Below are 23,837 nucleotides of genomic sequence, written 5' to 3'. Positions count from 1 at the left end.
AATGGCTACAACAGCCAAGGCTGGACCAAGCCGAAGCCAGGAACCTCATATGGGTCTCCCATGAGAGTATAGAGGCCCAAGGATTTGGGCCATCTTCTATTGCTTTCCCAGTCACATTTCAGCGACCTGGATCAGAAGTGGAGTTCCAGGACTCAAACTAGCACTGATATGGGATGCTGGGATCATAGATAGCAGTTTTACCCACTACACTGCAACACCAAACCTTATTAATATATTTTTCCATCTTGAAAATAGATTATGCTTTGTAGGAGCAAATTATATCACTAAACTCTTAAATTTATCCAATGGATGATGCACTTTATAATAAAAGGCTAAATAATACTTGAATATTCTGAATTCTCCACTGTGTGTATATATATATATATATAAAACTTCTCAAATATTACTTTTATACCTTATACAGAAGTAAATATATATATATATATCAAAATACATCTATAAAACACAAAATCATAAAAATGAACCAAAATCAATTTTATGAAATTATGAAATTCAGATCATATTTTGATTTATTTATACAAGATTTATTTATTTATTTATTTGAGAAGCAGAGTGACAGAGAGAGGGAGAGGGAGATACAGAGAGAGAGAATGCTTCTCTCTGTTGTTCACTCCTAAATGGCCACAACCATTAAGGTTGGTTCAGGACAAAGCGAGAAGCCAGGAACTCCATGTCAGTCTCCCACATTGGTAACAGAGGCCCAAGTAGTTGTGCCATCTCCCACTGCCTTCTCAGAAACATTATCAAGAAGTTGGTTCAGAAGCTGAGCATAAAAGATTCAAAGTGGGACGACATTATGGGATGCTGGCATGTCAAGTGATAACCTAAATTGCTGTGCCACAATGATACCCCATTTTTAACTTCCCACACTACCACAACCTTACAATGCACAGTGTTTTGAATTTTGGCCAATTTTCCAAACTCAAAATCAAGACATTTGGAAGTTATCTTTTAGTCTAGCATTTAAATTGACCATATTCCATACCAATATGTTGGTTTTGATTTCCAGGTGACTCCTAACTCTGACTTCTGCTCAATGCAATAGGCTCTGGGAGGCAACAGTGATTGCTCAAAGAATTGTGTTCCTGCCTGACCCCTAGTTTCAACTCCTGCCCAGCCACAGTTGTTGTGAACACTGGGTAATGAATCATTCTCTCTCTCACTCCGTGTGTCTCTCACCACACACACACACACACACACACACACATTTCTTAATTTTAAATATCCTATTAAACAAAATATCTATAAAAGAAGCAGCATATGAAAGTTATTTGCATCTCCTATTTATTGCGGTTCAATTCACTATAACTAAGATATAGAGTCAACCCAGCTATCTATCACATGATGTCTGGTAAGGAAAATATAGTGTATATACCCTATAAAATATTACTTATCCTTAAAAAGGAACAAAAATTTGTCTTTTGCAACAAAATATATGCAACTAGAAGCCGTTATGCCTAGTGAAATAAACCAATCACAAAAGGTAAATATCATGTGTTTTCTTTGGTTAATATAGAATGAAAAATGCATAAAAATAAAAACAAACATCTTATGATTCAATTATTGTTTTTTACCCTTTTCTGTACTCCTGTGGAAAAGCATTATTTTAACTTTTTGTATATTATGGTTAGTGATGCTTAAGCCAGTGATTATAAACTAAATTAACTTAAGTTTTTATAAAAATTAAAGAAAAAAATGAAGGAAGTAGGGAAACTGTGGGAAGGAGAGACGGAGGGAAGGAAGCATGGTTATTTTCTTAGAACTATAAATATGAAATACATGAAATCTATTCTCTTTGTGTTGATAAACATTTTTAAAAATAAATAAAATACAAAATTAATATATTTAAAAAGTAAGAATCCACAAGTCTTTGGCTGAAAATCATGGAGAAGACATTGGGGAAGGTGAAATGTGTGTTCATTAACATTTTTTTAAATTTGATTTCAGGTATACAATTTCATGTATACAAATTCAAGAGCATAGTCATACTTTCCACCCTAAAATTTCAGAAAGTATTATACTTTCCGCTCTACTCTGCAACTGCAGAATGAAAAGTTTTGTAGGCATCAGTTAGGTCCATTTTGTCCATAGTTTTGATTAGCTCTGTTGTTTCTTTGTTGATTTTCTGTCTAGTTGATCTATCCATTGATGTAAGTGGGGTGTGAAATCCCTCATTGCTTTTGTATTGGAGTCTATATCTCCATTTAGATCCAGTAGCATTTGTTTTTAAGTCCCCAGGCATTGGGTGCATACATATCTATTGTAGTCACATCTTCCTGTTGAACTGACCCTTAATCATTACATACTATGCTTCTTTGTCTCTTTTAACAGTTTTTGTGTTAAAGTCTATTTTGTTTGATATTACAATGGCTACACCTGCTTGTTTCTGTTTTCTGTTAGCATTGGGTAGCTTTTTCCATACTTTGACTTTCAGTCTGCATATATCTTTGTTGGTGAGGTGTATTCCTTATAAGCAGCAAATAGATGGCTTGCTTGTTAATCCACTCACCTGTCTGTATCTTTTAAGTGGATAGTTTAGGCCATTTACATTCAAGGTGACTATCAATAAATAATGACTTGCCCCTGCCATTTATGCATAAATATTCCTATTGCTTATTTTGGGTTTCTTTTGTACTTTTACTGGGAGATTTTCTTCCTTCACATTCTTTCACAATGATGACTTTGTTTCTATGTATAGCACATCCTTAAGCATCTTTTGTAAGGCTAGATGAGTGGTGACAAATTCTTTCAATTTCTGTTTTCAATGGAAGATCTTTATTTCATCTTCATTCATAAATGGGATCTTTGCAATACAGGTATAGTATTCTAAGTTGACAGTTTTTTTTCTCTTAAGATTTGGACTATGTACCTCCATTCTCTCCTAGCCTATAGAGGTTCTGATAAGAATTCAGCTGTGAGTCTAATTGGAGATTCTCTGATAGTAATCTGGCATTTCTGTAATGCACAATTTAGAATCTTTTTCTTTATGTTTTACTGTGGAAAGTGTCACTTCAATGTGTCATGGTGAAAATTTTTTCTGGTTATCTCTATAAGGAGTCCTATATTCTTCCTGTACTTGGGCATCCCTTTGTTTCCCCAAATCAGGGAAGTTTTCCATAATTACTTTGCTAAATAGGCCTTATAATCCATTTTTTCTTTCCATGCTTTCAGGAACTCCTAAGACCTGCATGTTGGGTCATTTGTTAGTATCCCATAAATCCCCAAAGCTGCTTTTAACTTGTCTAATTTCATCTTCTTTTTTGGACAAATTGGATATTTTCAGAAGATTTGTCTTCTAGTTCAGATATTCATTTGTCTGCTCACCAACTCTGTTATTGCACTTGATCTTAGCCAAAAGGCCGAGAAGTGATCACCAACTCTGTCATTAAGGCTTTCCCCTGCATTTATTATTTGACCTATTGAATTCTTCATGCTAATATTTCATTTTCATTTCTCTTTAAAATCTCAATTTCAGGGGAAATATTTTCATTCATGTCATCTATGGATTTCTTTAATTTGTGGATTGGCTTCTCATTGATTCTGAGTAATCAGATGATTAATCTTTTGAATTCAATTTCAGGCATTTAATCAACATCTTCATGTCCACATTCTAATATTGAAGTATTGTTGTGTTCCTTTGGGGGGTCTTGTTGTTGTTATTCTTGTTTCATGGATTTCTGTGTTTATTTTTAGTCATTTGTGGAGATACTTGTTTTTGTTTTTTTGTGTTTTTGATCTTTACTCTGATGGCTTTTATGAACTATACCTCTGTGTCTTAGTGTAATGTCTGTGTTTTCAGTGAATAGTTATGAGGTATTTGCTGGGTGTGGCCAGGGAGCTCTGGTCAGTGCTCTAGGGTAGGGTAAGTATACAGGGTGACATTCAAGTTGGGCATGATAAATATCCTCTTGTTAACAGAAGAGGGGGTATAGTCATCTCTGTTGGCATAAACACACCCTCATCTACTCTCTTCCAAGGTAATCAATGCTCAGGTGTTAACTCCTGAGTGGGTGCAGCACTCATATATGCCCCTGCATGAAGTGCCAAAGGATCTGTGCAGTCCAAAGTATTAGCACAGATCCCACTGTAAAGACATACCCTAGGCAATCATGAGCTCTGAATATACAGTGATGCCACATGCAGTGATTGCTCAGAGATCCAACTATCCTGGGCCCTCTCATACAGCTATAATATTCCCACAGTCTCAACACTGAGGGCTTCCACAGTCGTGGGGTGCAGAGGATCCACTCCATCCAGCTAGCCTGTCCTGCGCACAGAAAGGCTGAGATGTTCCCTGAGACAGCTGTCTGTGTGCACTACACCAAGGTATGATATGATGAGAGGCTGAGTGTGTTGGTGCCCATCCCTCTGTCAATCCTCCCAGCCAGACTCAAAGTTAGTAGGGAGTGTGGATTTTTCCCTCTGGTAAATCCTCTGGATCAATAACACACATGCACAATATCTCCAGGCACTGAAGTTTTTCCTCCAACTCTCCCCTAAGAAGGCACTTTTGCCAATTTTTAGTTTAGTTTTTCTTTGTTTTTACTATCTTTGCCTAGCCAAGAGCATACTGCCTTGTTGCTATTCCACTATCTTGGAATGTCCATTCTCATTTTAAAAAGTGCTTTTAACTCTCATTGGAATACTGATGAGAATGGAATGAGATGAATCCAGAAAACCAGATAACTGACAATTGCATTTATATAGGAAAAATATGGATTGTGCATTAGTGAGGACACTTGGAATGTAAAGAATGGGTATGCAATATTTAAAGTGGTGACATTGACCATACTTGCTGAATATTTTTCATTTGGAGATATAATGTAAGTTGAGGAGTAAAATACACCAATTTTCTAGATTTCTGACTTGAGTAACTGAATAAACTATGGATTTTTAAAATAAACAAATCAGCCAGTGAATCTATTTTTTAATATCTGCATTTACTTCCCTGTTATTAACTCACAACTATTTATTACCACTTGCTGAAAATAGGTCTATTCCTCTAGAGACACAAATGAAACCTATTCTGTAGGTACTTACATATTATTTGAAAAAAATATTTTATTCTTAAAACTCAAAAGCATGTTTGTACTAATCATTTAGCCTGCAAAACAAAATAGCACAGACTTGGTCACTTAAACAATTGATGTTTGTTTTCAAACGTTTGTAGCAGTCTGAGAAAAAGAGAGTAGGAGGTTTGATTTCTCCTGAGACTTATCTCCTTGGCTTGCAGATGGACTGATTTGCACTGTTTTCACATGGCCTCCCCTCTCTCTCCTCGGTGTGTATGCATCATTGGCATTTCTTCCTCTTCCTATAAGAACACCAGCACAGTTGGGTTAGATCGCCACTCTTTTGACTCATTTAACCATAATCATCTGTTTAGAGGTGAAATCTTCAAATAGTCAGAATGGGGGTTACTGCTTCATCATATAAAGTCCAGGGGAATTTAAGTAAGTACATAATTATAACAACAACAAAAATGATAATTGCATAAAACTTTTGTTAAGCATAGGATTATTCCATGATACTATCAGTTTTACTCAGTTAAGATTCAAATTAGGTGTTCTATATGTCAAAATTGATTTTAAACATTCATATGTTAACACTTAACTAAACTGACATTTGTTTTTCATCTCTGAAATATTTTCACATAGATAAGTTACACATTTAATACTTGAAATGCATATTTATTACTATAAATTTGTAATCAAAAAGGCAGGAAGAAACTTAGGAAAGCAGGCAGGCACAGGAGTAGAACAGAACATGGTGCTGCTATCAAACAATTTTGCTCCTGTTCCATTGAAAGCACCATTGAGTCTGCATTGTTGAAATCACTAACAGAATAATGAAAACGGAATACATTACAGGAAATAATTAAATTCCTACAAGTAAACTTGATGTTCTGACTCCAAATGTATCATAAGTATAAATTAAGGCAGGTAATATGCAATAAAATCGATTAGAGTTAGAATATGAATTAATATAAAGATATATTTCTAGTCAGATCCCAAAAGTATTCCTATACATAGTTTCTGCCAAATATCATTCCTATGAATATACCTGTTCTTTATGCCTTTCCCTTTTATTCTCAAAAAAAGCTGTTTTTATTCTTATTCTATTTTTATTTTTTATCCATATTAAGCAAAGGCTTTATTCAGCAATACTGTGTAGTCTAACTCCAATTTTGAACCTCTACATAAATCCAGAAGTTACATAAACTAAAATAGTTATAAGCACATTAGAAATTGAACTGATGAGACAATGCAAAAAAGAACTAGGTGGTATCATTGTGGCATACTCGCTGCTTAGGAGGTCTGCATCCTATATCAGTGTGTTTGAGTCCTGTCTACTCAACTTCTAATCCATCTTCCTGTTAACGTGCCTTGGAGGGTAGTAGATGATGGTGTAAGTTCTTGGGTTCCTGCCACCTACATGGGAAACAGATGGTGTTCTGAGTTTCTGGTTTCAGCTTGGCCTAGCCCTGCCTGTTCTGGGCATTTTGGAAGTGAACCAGCAGATCAAAATCTCTCTTATCTTTTTCTATTTCTTCTCTCTCTGTCACTCTGTATTTCAACTTAATAAATACATCTTTAAAAAGAAGAAGAAATATGACTAAATATTCCACAGAATAATCATTCAGATTAGTCTTTATTGAACAAAACCACTAAAAAAGAAATGCACAGGAATGGGTTATCTTAGGGCTCATACTCAGCATAATTAATTTTATTTTTAATAAAACAAAATGTATTATACTCCAAATGCTGTTTAAGATGTATTGATTTATTAGAAAAGTAGAGTAACAGTGAGACATAAGCAGAGAGAGAGAGAGAACTCTTTCAATAGACAACTCATTTCTCAAATGACCAGAGCAGCCATTTTAGGGGTGGTTCAGGCCAAAGCCAGGAACCTATAACTCCCTCAAGTTCTCCCACATCCATGAAAACTACCCAGATTCTTAAGCAATCATCCACTGCTTTCCCAGACATAAGTAGAACAGCCAGGTCTTCAGCTGGCACTTTGTTCAGAATGTTATTGTCACAGTGATTTAACACTGTGCCACAATGCCACCCCCCACTCCAAATTCTGAATACTAATTACACAAAAATTCTAAATGTAACTAAATGACTAAATGTAACAATGACAGGTGCCATTAAAATATTTTCAAGACAATGTTTTACTTTTAATATTGTTCAAATTTCAAGAACCAAATTCTCATGGCAGTGTTCCCATAAACAATAAAGGAGCTGAAAACTTCCTACTGTTTGATGAAATCATAATGTTGTAGTGCACTGCATTACTCACATATGTGTGTTGATAACAGTGTGAGCAAACATGGTTCACTATTAGTTATATAACGTGCATCACATACAATTGTGGACAATACGTAATAATAAGTTGCGTCCTCACTGTTTTATGTGTTTGCTATGGCATACTATTCTTTTACTGTAAAATGCGTAATAATTTAAAAATTTATAAATTATAAATTTATTTAAAAAATTTTCCTATAAAAGAGCATGCTATGTTATGCCAGCTGTAGCCTGTTTCTTCTATTCATGGTGTCTCTGGATTGCATCTCTCTTGTGCTTGATTTGATCCTGTGCTATTTTTTCAACATAATTTGGGGAGCAATAATATATACCAGATGTATACTTACCATGTAACTCAGGTGTGTAGTGAGGTACACAGAACGACAAAATCACCTCATGGCATTTATCTCAGAAACTGACCCCTTGTTAAGTAATGAATGACTAATCTTTTGTAATTTGCAGATGTTCATCATCATGTGCTTGTTAATTTGATAAATAACAATTAGACCAAAAATGTCATTTATTTAATCAATATTTCAACATGTGTACCAAACTTAGAAGACATTTTATAAGAATTATATTTAGATTTTTGATAACATTGTCTTAAATCTTCCCTCCTATTTAAAATATAATGTTATTTAAAGCATGAAAAAGGAAATTGTTTCTAAATAAAGCAACTCTACTAAAGTTAAGTGACATATTCTACAATGCACTATAGCACATGGATTTTCATAAAGGTTTATTTTATGGATTATAATAAAATTGTGAAACTGCTTGGAGAGAGTTGAACGAAAAAACTCTAAATCAAATATTTCATTTTAACAACAGGCAAATAAAAGTTTGCCACCATTGTCAATTTTTATCAGCTTTGGATATTTCATGGAAAACCTCTTATCTTCAGAGATAAAAATAAAATCATTGAAAATTGTATTGTTGAATTTTTAAAATGTAGCTACTAATTTTCAAGAAAATGTGATGTAAGACATTGTGTGAAAAGATAACCATTTAAAACTTGAAATACAATTTCATAGAAGAAAGGGGAAAACTGCAAAAGGAAGATATGAAACAAGTTAATGGGAATTTTTTTTAAATATAGTACATTGACCGGGAGGAAGCACCTGGCTCCTGGCTTCGGATCGGCATAGCTCCAGCCGTAGCGGCCATTGTGGGGTGAACCACCTGAAGGGAGACCTTTCTCTCTGTCTCTCTCTCTCACTGTCTAACTCTATCTGTCAAATAAACAAAATACATAATATATTGACATATAATAAATATCAACTTATATTTATAATGTTTCTATTTTATGATTTATATTTAAGTAGCTTTAAGCCCATTTAGTATAGATGTGACAGGATGATGAAATCTTTTGTTCATTGTTTTTGCCATGTGATTTTCCCAATGAATACATAATGGGAGGAAATCCCAACATCTGTCAAGACGTTGCCGTCTACCTTTGATATCAATGTATTACAACATTGGTGTAATGTAGAAAAAAGGAAATACCAAATATTGCTTGGAAAATCATAGAAAGAATGCAAATTTTCTATACATAAGAAATTAAGAATTTGAAATCAATGATTTTTGGGTTTTTAAAATTAATTCATATATTTGTTTATTTGAGAGAGAGGCCTGAAATTCACCAGTTCACTCTCTAAATTCCTGCAATGGCTTGGACTGGGCTGTGACAGTAGCTGGAATCTGGGAATTCAGTGCAGATCCCCCAGTGGAAGGCAGGAACTCAACTACTTGAGCTGTTATCTGGTGCCTCCCAGGATACACATTAACATGAAGCTGGAATTGGGAACATAACCAAGGCTAGTATCTGGGCACTCACTTAGGACCGTCCTCCCTCTTTTAACAATCTGATAAGAAACACAAAAAATGAAAGAGATACATAGAGAGGGCTTCTGTTCTTTGGTTCACTCCCACAAGCTCAGGTGCTGAAAGTCTCACGTGAGTGGCAACAGCAATTTGAACCCTCACCTACAGCCTTCAAGACGAACATTATACACACTATTCAGTGCTTCTAAATGGAGTCAATAAAGGATATATCAATGAAAACAATATTATATGTCACAGTATTTAGAAAATTTCTGTTTGGCCTGACAATATTACTCCTGTATAATTTTGTTTAGCTAGATAAATCTGAAAAATTTTTCCTTAGTTTTTCACTTTTTTAAGTATACAGTTGGATGCTTTATATTAATATTAAAATTTCCTAGCTTTTGGAGCTGGGGCTATGGTGTAATAGATTAAGTCTCTGCCTGTAGTGCAGGCATCCCATGTGAGCACCAGTTTGAGTCCTGGCAGTGCCTTTTCCTATCTAGCTCCCTGTTAATGGCTTGGGAAGGCAGTGGATGATGTCTCAGCTTGGTACATGGGCCACTGTACCAAATGAAAGACCCAGATTAAGATCCTTTCTCCTGGCCAGGTCATTTTGAGAGTAAACCAGTGGATGCGAGACCTCTCTGTTTTCCTTCTCTCTATTAGTAAATATGTCTCTCAATGTTCCTAGCTTTTAATATCCAATATTTTTCCATATTAAAATTGTATATATTAGCCATTCTGTAAATACATGATCAGTAGTAGCTAAATGTCAATTTACATTATTTTAATTGTACTATTTTTATAATATTACAATTATTCATTCTAAATTATTTTTAAAGTTTAATATATAAATTAAGTTTTTCCAATGGTATCTGAAACTATTCTGTTTATGGAAGCAATGCATGCTGACTTTAAAACATTACAGTTTGCTAAAAATACGTAGGAATATTTCCTGACCCAAATATAACCGGTACTAGTAATTTTTTACATTTGACTTTTAAGTTAAATCATGTAGCTTTTAACATTTTATATGTATTTATTCTGTTTCCCTTTTCTGATAACAAAACACAAGAAAGAATATGTGATCTGATTTTTCTTTATGTAGTGCTCTTTAGTGACTGCTACACAATTCTCTCATTGCTCAATTATGTTCCAGCCTTTATTTTCAATCTTAGTCTCCAGTATTCTTTCCATATATGTAGAACACCATGTAAATTAGAGCTTATTCTTAAGTCACCTTCAAATATTCCCTACACAGTATTTTTAAACCAAGATCAATGGCACACCATTGTGTTTCTAGTGTATATCTGTAAAGAGTTGTAATTGTAGATACAATAAGAAATTTCAGAAAATTCCACAGTGTAAAGTAAAAGAAAATTGTTCTTGAAGAAGATTGCCCCTGTTGTGTGTTGTTGTGAAATGGGAGCTGAGGATCACTGTTCTCTAGCATTGTGCTTCTATTATTTTAAACAATTTCAACATTCAAAATAAAGCACATTTACTCAGCCCTCACTCAAGACCAGGTGATATGCCTGCATTTGACAGACATAATGTAATTTATTCCTTCAAAATACCACAATAAAGGTAGATTATTATCTCTGTATCTTTGAAAGGAGTCTGAAGCTCAAAGGAGTTTAATAATTTTTAGAGGTCGCAGAGCTTGTAAAAACAGGGCCATGATTTTGAAAAGATTCTTTTAACTGAGAAGCATAGTCCTCATGTCTAGTCTATAAAATTGAGCTTTCCATTCAAAGAGTGTAGTCATATATTAGTCTAACTACATATTTCATACTGCTATAAAAATGTTTCCCTTCTTTCAAAACATTTAAAAAATGAATGTGAAAAATGGGAGTGAATTTAGAAAAGAACAGGCAAGATTATCAATAGTACAGAAGTTAGATCCAGCGAGTAATGAGAAAAGAAATCAATAGCTAAGAGAACATGTGAACTAAAACTCTTAAAAATGTGGTATGCTTCCTAATGGATGATTTCATTGCTCTCCTTACACTTATGGGACTGAGATTTTAATGAGGATTGCTCATATTCACATTTACATATTGAAGAGGGGTCAAACAAGATGAATTATTATTTAGTGAAAGAGAAGGGGCTGGCTCCATGGTGCAATAGCTTAATCCACCATCTGCGGTGCTGGCAACCCATTTGGGTGCCAGTTCTAGTCCTGGCTGCTCCTCTTCCAATCCAGCTCTCTTCTATGGCCTGGGGAAGCCCAATTGGGATGGCCCAATTGTTTGGGCCCCTGCACCCATGTGGAATACTGGGAAGAAGTGCCTGGCTCCTGACTTCGGATCAGCACAGCTCCAGCCATTGTGGCCACTTAGGAGGTGAACCAACAGAAGGAAGACCTTTCTCTCTGTCTCTCTCTATCACTGTCTGTAACTATGCCTCTCAAATAAATAAATACAATATTTAAAAAAAAGAAAGGGAAAAACACTGAATTAGACACTTATAACAGTGACATTGAGAATTAAAACAGTGAAATAGACAATTGATAATGTGGTATCTCATCTATTTCAGAAAAAAGAAATATTGAGAGAACCATACAAGATTTTTTTTTTTTGACAGGCAGAGTTAGACAGTGAGAGAGAGAGACAGAGAGAAAGGTCTTCCTTCCATTGGTTCACCCCCTAAATGGCCGCTAGGGCCGGCGTGCTGTGCCGATCCAAAGCCAGGAGCCAGGTGCTTCCTCCTAGTCTCCCACGCAGGTGCAGGGCCTAAGCACGTGGGCCTTCTTCCACTGCCTTCCCAGGCCACAGAAGAGAGCTGGACTGGAAGAGGAGCAACCGGGACAGAATCCCGTGCCCCAACCAGGTCTAGAACCCGGGGTGCCAGCACTGCAAGCAGAGGATTAGCCTAGTGAGCAGCGGCGCTGGCCAAGAAATATTTGATAAGAAGAACAATGAATGCTTCAAAGACACTGCATCATAATTGTCAGATCTTATAAACTTGTCAGGACACTTTGCAAAAATGCCATTGAGAGATTCCAATATGGAAATTCAGGAATGGTATATTGCTCAAGGCTAGGGATAAATAGTTAAAAAAAAAAAAAAGTGTAGGGGAGAATTGGAGAGAAAACTACATTAGAAATCCTACAAGAGAAAGAGGAATGCCATTGACCTGTATGGAGGGTACGGATATGCAGGCCAAACATGGACACAACACACAGCTGCAGCAGCAAGAGCCAGAGGAGCGGGCAGCAGCTTGGAGACAGAGGTGAGATGGGACTGCATTAACCCATAGTGATATAGTTGAAGGGAAAACATGGCATGAGTCCATATCTGAGCCCTGGGGCTAGCAATTGCTAATGGTTGCTGATGAACCTGGTGGAAGTAGATCTCACCCCAACTTTCTGACAACAGCACCCTCTGCCTGGCTGAGAGAGGGTGGGAGCCATTTTGGGTTTGGGCAGGAGCTGCAGAAGCGTTCATGCAAGTGCACAGCAACTGGCTGAGACAGGACTCCATCTTCTCAGCAGTACAGGTGGCAGTAGCTGGAGACATCAATATTCGTCCAGGGGCTCTTGGTAGGCATGTGATCTGCAGATTCTAGTGGAGGGAAAACTCTGCAGTCACCAATGACTTTGAGCCTGGCTGGGAGGCAGCTGGGCACCCACATAAAACCGTGAGGTGCCCACAGCCTCCCAGAATCAAGACACTTAGGAGAAGCTGTCTCGGGGAACGTCTGCTTCTCTGTTGACTGCACAGGCTGGCAGGGCAGAGTAAAACCTGTGCTCCCAGCAGCTTTGGGAGCCTTGTGTGCTAAGATGAGGAATCAGTGGTTACATGAGATGCTACAAGATGTAGCTGAGACTCTGGGCAGTCACTGGGTGTGGCTCAGCAAGTTTGATGCTCCTTGGTTGCATGGGGCAAGTCATTGCAGTGGGAACCATGCTCACAGTGAGGACTGCACAGATCATCTCCACAGTTCATGTGGTGGCATGGATAAATGTTGAACACGCTGTGGCTAATGAATGGGCATTGCTCAGCTTGGAGGAAAGGAGGTGAGGAGGTAATCACAACAGAGGTCACCATTCCCTCTCTTCTGTTGACAGGAGATCCACCATGTACAACTTGAGTGTTACACTGGAGCACTGACTATATCGCCCTGGCCACACCAACTACATACTTCTTGGTATTTACAGAAAGTGCAGACATTCCATTAGGCCACAGAGGCACAGCTCAAAGACAGAAGCAATCAGAGGAAACAAAAAACTACAATTAACTGCACAAATGCCTAGAAATAAACACAGAAATTCAAGAAACAAGAATAAGGAACATAAGGAATAAGGAATATACCATGGCTCCCTCAAAGGAACATAACAACATTTCAATATTAGAATGTGAAGATGAAGAGACTGAGGAAATGCCAGAAATTGAATTCAAAAAAATAATCACAGGATTAGCAAATCATGGACTAAAGAAAACCAAACATGACATGAATGAAATTTTTTCCCATGAAACAGAGATTTTAAAGATACACCAAAATAAAATATTAGAAGTTAAGAATTAATGGTATATTAATGGTATAACTAGTACTCAAACAGTACTTTACACTTTGTGTTTCTGTGTGGGTGTTAACTGTTGAAATCTTTACTTAATATATACTAAATTGATCTTCTGTACATAAAGATAATTGAAAATGAATCTTGATTTGAATGGAATGGGAGAAGAAGCGGGAGATGGGAGAGTTGCGGGTGGGAGGAAAGTTATAGGGGAGAAAAAAAGCCACTGTAATCCAAAAGCTGTACTTTGGAAATTTATATTTATTAAATAAAAGTTAAAAAAAGAAGTTAAGAATTCAATAGATCAAATTAAAAATGCAGCAGAAAGCCTTAACAGCAGACTTGGTGAGGCACAAGAAATAATTTCTATGCTAGAAGACAAATCTTTGGAAAACTTTCAATCAGACAAAAAAAAAAAAAAACAATAGAAGGAATTAGAAAACTTAAAAAAAGTTGGAGATTTATAGGATACTATCAAATAACTCAACATATGGGTCATGGGAGTTTAGGAAAGTATGGAAAGAGAGAATGGACCAGAAGACCTTTTTAGTGAAATAATTACAGAAAATTTCCCAAATTTGGAGACATAAAGGAACATCCAAGTGCAGGAAGCACATAGAACTTGTAACAGATATGACCAGAAAAGTTCTTCACAGTGCACATTGTATTCAACTTTCCACAGGGAAATATAAAGAAAAGATTCTAAAATGTGCACTAGAGAAATATGGGTTCACTGTTAAAGTATCTCCAATTAGACTCACAGCTGAAGTCTCATCAGAAACCCTAGAGGCTAGAAGAGAATGGCAAAGTATACTACTACTCTTAAGAGAAACAAAAATAACTTTCAACCCAGAATACCGTACCCTCCAAAGCTCTCATTTATAAATAAGGTGAAATAAAGACCTTCCATTACAAACAGAAGTTGAAAGAATTTGTCACCACTCATCCGCCCTTGCAAAGGGTGCTTAAGGATGTGCTACACACAGAAACACAGAAAGATAACCAACATTATGAATGAATGTGAAGGCAGAAAATCCTCCAGCAAAAGTACAAAAGAAATCCATCTCACTAGTCCAAGTGATCAATTTCAGTTCACAATTCATCACACTGATAGGTCTAAGAGTCAAAGGGATCACACAAACAAGACCAGTGTCTGCTAATACTAACTGATAGAATTAAAAAGGGAGAGAATGATCCAACATGGGAAGTGAGATACACAGCAGACTCATAGAATGGCAGATGTCCTAAACAGCACTCAGGTCTCAGAATTAGCCCTTAAGGCATTTGGATCTGGCTGAAGAGCCCATGAAAGTATTTTAGGCATGGAAAGCCAAGACACTGGCAAAAAACAAACAAACAAACAAAAAAGACCTAAGTGAAAGATCTCTGCTAGTGAGATCCCAGTGGAAAGAATGGGGCCATCAAAGAAGGAGGTACCATTCTCTGAAGGGAGGAGAGAACTTCCACTTTGACTGTGACCCTGTCTGAATAAGATTGAAGTAGGAGAAATCAAAAGGCTTCCATAGCCTTGGCAACTCATTACTAGAGCCCAGGGAGATTACTGACACCATAAACAAAAGTGTCAAAATGTTAAGTCAATAACAGGAGTCACTGTGCACTTACTGCTCATGTGGGATCTGTCCTTAATGTGTTGTCCAATGTGAAATAATGCTATAACTAGGACTGAAACAGTATTTTACACTTTGTGTTTCTGTGTGGGTGCAAACTGATGAAATCTTTACTTAATATATACTAAATCAATCTTCTGTATATAAAGATAATTGAAAATGAATCTTGATGTGAATGGAATGGGAGAGGGAGCGGGAGATGGGAGGGTTGCGAGTGGGAGGGAAGTTATGGGGAGGGGGAAGCCATTGTAATCCATAAACTGTACTTTGAAAATTTATATTTACTAAATAAAAGTTAAAAAAAAAAACTATAAGAAAAGTACAAAAGAAATCCAAAGTAAATAATAGGAATAATTATGGAAAAATGGCAGGGCCAAGTTGTTACTTATCAATTGTCACCTTGAACATAAATGGCCTATATTCTACAGTTTAAAGATATAGACTGGCTTAATGGATTAAATAACAAGACCCAGGGGCCAGGACTCTGGCTCAGTGGGTTAAAGCCCTGGGCTGAAGCACTGGCATCCCATAAGGACACAGGTTCTAGTTCAGGCTGCTCCTCTTCTGATCCAGCTCTCTTCTGTGGCCTGGAAAAGCAGAAGAAGATGGCCCAGGTCCTTGAACACCTGCACCCATGTGGAAGACCCAGAGGAAGCTCCTGGCACCTGGCTTTGGATTGGCTCAACTTCAGCTGTTGTGGCCATCTGGGGAGCAGATGGAAGACTTCTCTCTCTGTCTCCACCTCTCTCTGTAACTGTGTTTTTCAAATAAATAAAATAAATCTTAAAAAAATATGTACTTCCGGCCTATAAGATACATATCTCACCAACAAAGATACATGCAGATTCAAAGTGAAAAGATGGAAAAAGATATTCCATGCTAATGGATAGCAAAAAAATAGCTGGTGTAGACATTCTAAATAATATCAGACAATATAGACTTTAAAGTTAAAACTGTTAAAATAGATTAATATGGGCACTATTTGATGATCATGGAATCAATACAACAGGAAGATACGACTATAATAAATTTATACACACCCAATTACAGGGCACCTGGCTATTTAAAACAAATATTAATGGATCTAAAGGAGATGCAGACTCCAATATATTAGCAATGTCGGACTTCAACAACCCATTTTTGTCAATGGACATATGAAAAAGACAGAAAATCAACCAAGTAACAACAGAGGTAATATACAATGCTGACCAAATATAACTGATATCTACAGAACTTTTCAATCCAGAGTTGCAGAATAGACATTCTCCTTCTCTACTCTAGGCCATGAAGCAAGTCTCAGCAAATTGAAAAACTGAAATCATACCAAGCATCTTCTTTTTTTAAGATTTTTTTGACAGGGATCACTTTTTCAGTTAAATATAAGAGTGGCAATAAGAGAGGTAGAATATGTACAGTTCACACATGCTCATTCGGACTCTACCTAATGGTAGAGTAAGAAATGTGCCAGGGGATTCCAATTTAATCCCATCAAGGTGACATGTACCAATGACATCTCACTAGTCAAAGTGATAAGTTTCAGTTCATAATTGATCATAATGATAGGAAAAAGTGCAATAGGGATCAAAACATGAACAAGACTAGTGTCTGCTAATACTAACTGATAGAATTAAAAAGGAGAGAATGATCCAACATGGGAAGTGGGATACACAGCAGACCCATAGAATGGCAAATGTCCTAAACAGCACTTTGGCCTCAAAATCAGCCCTGAAGGCATTCGGATCTGGTTAAAAAGTCCATGAGAGTATTTAAGGCATGGGAAGCCAAGACACTCTGGCAAAAAAAAAAAAAAAAAAAAAAAAAAAAAAAAAAAAAAAAAAAAACCTAAATGAAAGATCTCTGTGAGTGAGATCCCAGCAGAAAGAATGGGCCATCAAAGAAGGCAGTGCCTTTCTCTGAAGGGAGGAGAGAACATCCTCTTTAACTATGACCTTGTCTAAATAAGATCTGAGTTTGTGAACTTAAGGGGCTTCCATAGCCTTGGCAGCTCATGACAAGAGCCTCAGGTGACTACTGACGTCATAAATAAGAGTGTCAATTGTTAAATCAACAAAAGGAGTCACTGTGCACTTACTCCCCATGTAGGATCTCTGTCCTTAATGTGTTGTACTATGTGAATTAATGGTAAAACTACTACTAAAACAGTATTCTGTACTTTGTCTTTGTGGGTGCAAACTGTTGAAATCTTTACTTAGTATATACTAAGTTGATCTTCTATATATAAAGATAATTAAAAATGAATCTTGATATAAATGGGATGGGAGAGGGAGTGGGAGATGGGATGGTTGTTGGTGGGAGGGAGGTTATTGGGGGAAAGCTGCTATAATCCAAAAGTTATATTTTGGAAATTTATATGTATTAAATGACAGTTTTAAAAAAAGAAAAATGAGAAAAAAAAAGATTTTTTAATTTATTTGAAAGGTAGAGTTACAGACAATGAGAGGGAGAGACAGAGAGAAAGGTCTTCCTTCCGTTGGTTCACTCTCCAATTGTCTGCGACAGCTGGAGCTACACCAATCCGAAGTTAGGAGCCAGGAATTTCTTCCTGTTCTCCCACACGGGTGCAGGAGCCAAGCACTTGGGTCATCTTCCATTGCTTTCCCAGGCCAAAACAGAGAGCTGGATCTGAAGAGAAGTGGCCAAGACTAGAACTGGTGCCCATATGGGATGCTGGTGCCACAGGCAGAGGATTAACCTACTGGGCCACAGTGCCGGCCCCACATGCATCTTCTCTGACCACAGTGGAATGAAGCAGGAAATCAACAACTCAAAAATCTATGGATCATATGCAAACACATGGTGACTGAATCACATGCTCCTGAATGAACAGTGGGTAATAGATGAAATCAAAAAATTTCTTGAAACAAATAAAGACAACCATACATAAAATCAAAACTTATGGAACACAGCATTAGTGTTGTTGAGAGGGAAGTTTATAGTTATCAGTGCCTACATGAAGAAATTGGAGAGGTAACAAATAATGATAACTCATTTATTTAAGCTATCAATGCACCCCAAGGATCTAGAAAAACAACAAACTAAACCCCAAATTAGTAGGAGGAAAGAAATAACTAAAATGAGAAAGAAATAAACAAATGAAACAAAAACATACTAAAGAGCCGTGAAATAAACAGCTGTTTTTTGAAAAAAATAAATGTTTAAAAACTTTTATTTAGTAAATATAAATTTCCAAAATACAGTTTATGTATTACAATGGCTTCCTTCCATAACTTCCCTCCCACCCGCAACCCTCCCATCTCCCATACCCTCTCCCATTCCATTCAAATCAAACCCTCACCCTGACTGTTGATGAGCAACTTAATATGTTATCCCTCTTAGTATTTTTTTTGTTTATTCTACTTAATACATTTGGTTGAATACTGTAATCAATACACAATTCTTCTTAAGTGCTGAAACTTAACTGAAAAGTGATTGCTGTTAAATATAAGAGTGGGAATAAGAGAGGGAAGAGATGTGCAGTTCGGGACATGCTCAAGCTGACTTACCTCAAATGGTAGAGTTAGAAACATACCAGGGGATTCCAATTCAATCCCATCAAGGTGGCATGTACCAATGCCATCTTACTAGTCCCAGTGATCAATTTCTGTTCACAATTGAGTATAATGATAGGACTAAGAACCAAAGGGATCACATAAACAAGAATAGTGTCTGCAAATACTAGCTGATAGAATCAAAAAGGGAGAGAATGATCCAACATGGGAAGTGAGATACACAGCAGACCCATAGAATGGCAGATGTCCTAAACAGCATCTGGCCTCAGAACCAGCCCTGAAGGCATGCGGATTCGGCTGAAAAGCCCATTAGAGTATTTCAGGCATGGAAAGCCCAGACACTCTGGGGGGAAAAAAATCCTAAATGAAAGATCTCCTTGAGTGAGATCCCAGTGGAAAGAATGGGTCATCAAAGAAGGAGGTAGCTTTCTCTGAAGGGAGGAGAGAACCTCCACTTTGACCATGGCCTTGTCTAAAAATTATCAGAGTCCGTGAACTCAGGAGGCTTCCATAGCCTTGGCAGCTCATGAAAAGAGGCTAGAGTGATTACTGAGGCCATAAACAAGAGTGTCAATTTGTTAAGTCAACAACAGGAGTCACTGTGTACTTACTCCTCATGTAGGATCTCTGTCCTTAGTGTGCTATACATTGAGATTTAATGCTATAACTAGCCACTCAAACAGTATTTTTCACTTTATGTTTCTGTGTGGGAGCAAACTGTTGAAATCTTTACTTAATGTATGCTAAACTGATCTTCTGTATATTAAGAGAATCGAAAATGAATCAATATGTGAATGGAAGGGGAGAGGGAGAGGGAAAGGGGAGGGTTGTGGGTGGGAGGGACGTTATGGGGGGGAAGCCATTCTAATCCATAAGCTGTACTTTGGAAATGTATATTCATTAAATAAAAGTTAAAAAAAAAAAAAAGAAAGGAGGTACCTTTCTCTGAAGGGAGGAGAGAACTTCCACTTTGACTACAACCTTGTCTAAATATGATCAGAGTCGGTGAACTCTGGGGGCTTCTATAGCCTTGGCATCTCATGACAAGAGCCTAGGGTGATTACTGATGCCATAAACAAGAGTGTCAATTTGTTAAGTCAACACCAGGAGTCACTGTGCACTTACTCCTCATGTAGGATCTCTGTCCTTAGTGTGCTGTACATTGTGATTTAATGCTATAACTAGTACTCAAACAGTATTTTTCACTTTATGTTTCTATGTGGGTGCAAACTGTTGAAATCTTTACTTAATGTATGCTAAACTGATCTTCTGTATATTAAGAGAATCTAAAATGAATCTTGATGTGAATGGAAGGGGAGAAGGAGAGGTAAAGGCAGGGTTGCGTGTGGGAGGGACGTTATGGGGGGGAAGCCATTGTAATCCATAAGCTGTACTTTGGAAATTTATATATTCATTAAATAAAAGTTTAAAAAAAGATTCACTTTCAAGAAAAAAAATAAAATTAATACACTATTGGACAACTAAACTTTAAAGAGGGAAAAGATGCAAATCAATAACATTAGAGATGACAAAGGAAATATAATAGATATCACACAAATTAAAAAAAAAAAAACAGCAGGGTTCACAATAAAGAATTGTATGCCAACACATTGGGAAACCTAGAAGAAATGGATAAATTCCTAGATACATACATTCTATCAAAATTGAGTCATGAAGACAGAGAAAAGCTATAGATTCTAATAACCACAAGGGAGATAAATTAATACTAAAGACTCTCCCAACAAAGAAAAATACAGGACTGAATGGCTTCACTGCGAAATTCTACCAGACATTTAAAGTAGAACTAATTCTGATTCTTCTCAAGCTATTCAAAACAGTTTAAAGGAAGGGATTCTTCCCCAACTTCTTCTTTGAAGCCTGGACAACCTGAATTACTAATCCAGGAAAAGATAAACAGAGAAAGAGAATGTACACCAATATCTCTGATGAACATAGACACAAAAATCCTCAACAAAATGCTCGCTGATGGAACCCAACAATACATCAGAAAGATCATTCTCCTGGACTAAGTGGGATTTATCCTTGGTTCGTAGGGATGTTTCAATGTTTGCAAATCCATAAATAAAATACATCACATTAACACACTGAAGAAAAAAATGATTATCAGAATAGATGCAGAGTAAGCATAAGATAAAATACAACTGTCGCTCCCCCTCTTTGTGGAGGAACGACACAGGACCCTGCGCTGTTCTTTTGTCTGCTCGGCCCTCCCCGGGTTTGCTGCTGGTTCTTCCCGGGTTGGCTACTGTCCCTTCCACAGAGGTGGAAGGGCGGTTCCCCCTGCCACTTTCCCCACTTCCGCAGGGGAGTGGCACACCGCCTGCCGTCTCTCTCGGGGGCTGCACAGGTGTTCCTTCAGATAGATGTTCTCTTTAGATGTTCCTGGTGCATGTTGTCTCTCTCCTCCTTTATAGTCCTCTTCCACCAATCCCAACTCTGCTACCCACACGCCGAGTACGCTGCTCTCCTCCAATCAGGAGCAGGTCCTACAGTTTATTGGTTGAACTGGAGGCAGCTGTGTAGAAGCTGTTTCCCTTCTCAGCGCCATATTGTGGGAAAGCAGATGCATAGAATAAGTCTTAATTCCAGTAACTTAGTCTAGTCCGAGTTGCTCCCAGTTGCTCCCCACATACAACATTCTTTCTCAATGAAAACCTTGACCAAATTTGGTATAGATGGAACATTCTTCAACACAGTGAAGGCAATTCATGACAAATCTTATTGAACAGGGAAAAGCTGGAGGCATTCTCCCTAAGATCCAGAACCAGACAAGGATGCCCACTGTCACCATTGCTATTAATTACACTCATGGAAGTTTTAGCCAGAGCCATTAGATAAGGAAGAGATATCAAAGGGATGCAAATTGGAAAAGAGGAAGTCAAAGTATCCCTATTTACAGATGGCATGATTCTGTATATAGGGCATACAAAAGACTCCACTGAGAGACTACTGGAACTAATAATAGAGGTTGTAAAGTGGAAGAATATAAAATCAACACACAAAAATCAATAGCCTTTGTACACACAGACAATGCCGCAGCTGAGAAAGAACGTTTAAGATCAGTTCCATTCATAATAGCTACAAAAAGAATTGAATACCTTGGGGTAAATTTAATCAAGGATGTCAAAAACCTCTATGATGAGAGTTACGAAACACTTAAGAAATACAAGAAAGCATTATAAAACTAAAAAATCTTCTATATTCATGGATTGAAGAATTAATATCATCAAAATGTCCATACTACTGAAAGCAATTTAATGATTCAAAGCAATCCCGATCAAAATACCAAGGACATTCTTCTCAGATCTAGAAAAAGTGATACTAAAATTCACAGGAGACCATGAATATCTAAAGCAATCTTTTACAACAAAAACAAAGCTTTAGGTATCACAATACTTGATCTCAAGACATACTACAGGACAGTTATAATCCAAACAGCCTGGAACTGGCACAAAAACAGATGTGTACTACAACAGAACAGAATAGAAACTTCAGAAATCAATCCACACATCTACAGCCAACTTGTCTTGACAAATGAGCGACAATCAATCCCTGGACCAAGGACAGTATGTTCAACAAATGGTGCTAGGGAAACTAGATCTCCCCATGCAGAAGTATAAAACTAGACCCGTAACTTACACTTTACACAGAAATCCACTCAAAATGGATCACAGATCTAAATCTATTATCTGACATCATCAAATTATTAGAGAAATTAGAGAAGCTTCACAAGACATTTGCATATTCAAAGAATTCATGGAAAAGACTCCAGAAGCACAGAAAATCAAAGCCAAAATTTACAAATGAGATTACATAAAGATGAGAAGATTTGACTGCAACAGAAACACTCAACAAAGTGAAGAGGCAAAAGAAGAATGGGAGAAAATTTACAAACTACTCAACTAATAAAGAGTCACCATCCAGAATCTATAAACAGCTCAAGAAATTCAACAAGAACAAAATAAACAATTCAGTTAATAAATGAGCAAAAGACTTGAACAGGCATTTTTCAAGAGAGGAAATTCAAAAGACCATCAGACTCTTGAAAAACTGCTAAGTTTTACTAGCCATCAGGGAAGTGGTTGGCATAGTAGTCTAGGTATGGATGTTGTTCATGGTTTCTTCACTCAGTATTCAGCATGACCTACCTCCCTCAAAAGGGCAGTGGACTTCATACTTCAAGGAGGCCCTACATTGTCTATGCACTCACCTTTCCACAATATTCTCTGATAACTCTATCATGGTAGAGTCCTGTACATGACAAACTCTTTCCTTCTCAGAATTACCTGGTGAAGTAAGTTAGTTAACTGGCATGCTAAGTTCAGAATCGTAAATGATAATCAAATAACATTTTACATGTACTTTATACATGCATACATAAAAATTAAAATTCAGAAATCATATTAAAAGTGACTTCACATTTGTTCTGGTGTTATACATGGTGTGTGAAGGTATCTTAGGGAGGCATTCAGGCATGCCAAAATCTTCTAACAGTATCTCTTACTTCAACTTGAAGTCTTTGGAAATGAGAAAAGACAAATCTACTTTCTCATTTGAAATGAAGGGAAAATACTCTTAGATGAAGATAGAAATCCTCAAAGCATCAGATTGCACTTTCCCTTTCTATATCCTGTTTGAGAGTAGGCAGGTAATATCTGTGTGAATTGCAGTGAAATACCAATGCCAATTCTTCTTTAATATTGTATAATTTGAGGTCACAGCATTTGGATCCATCTGTTTTCCCTTTTTATATCATAATTTTTAGGGGATTTCCATATCTCACAATTCTAGAGTAACAAGTTCTGTTTTCTGATACTCAAAATAAAAACCTTAACTAAACACAACACAGCAAGGAAAATATTATGAGTTTCAGTAATCACAATTTTTCTAATCAATATTTGATGGTTTAATTTCAGTTTTCTGTGTTTCTTGCTGTAATATTAAAATATAGATGCTTTTAGTAATTTTAATATATAAAATT

This window comes from Oryctolagus cuniculus, chromosome 4 (genome assembly GCF_964237555.1).
Source record: "Oryctolagus cuniculus chromosome 4, mOryCun1.1, whole genome shotgun sequence".
In the NCBI taxonomy this organism is placed as follows: Eukaryota; Metazoa; Chordata; class Mammalia; order Lagomorpha; family Leporidae; genus Oryctolagus; species Oryctolagus cuniculus.
The sequence above is the reverse complement of the archived record's forward strand: the minus strand, read 5'-3'. Positions refer to the sequence as shown.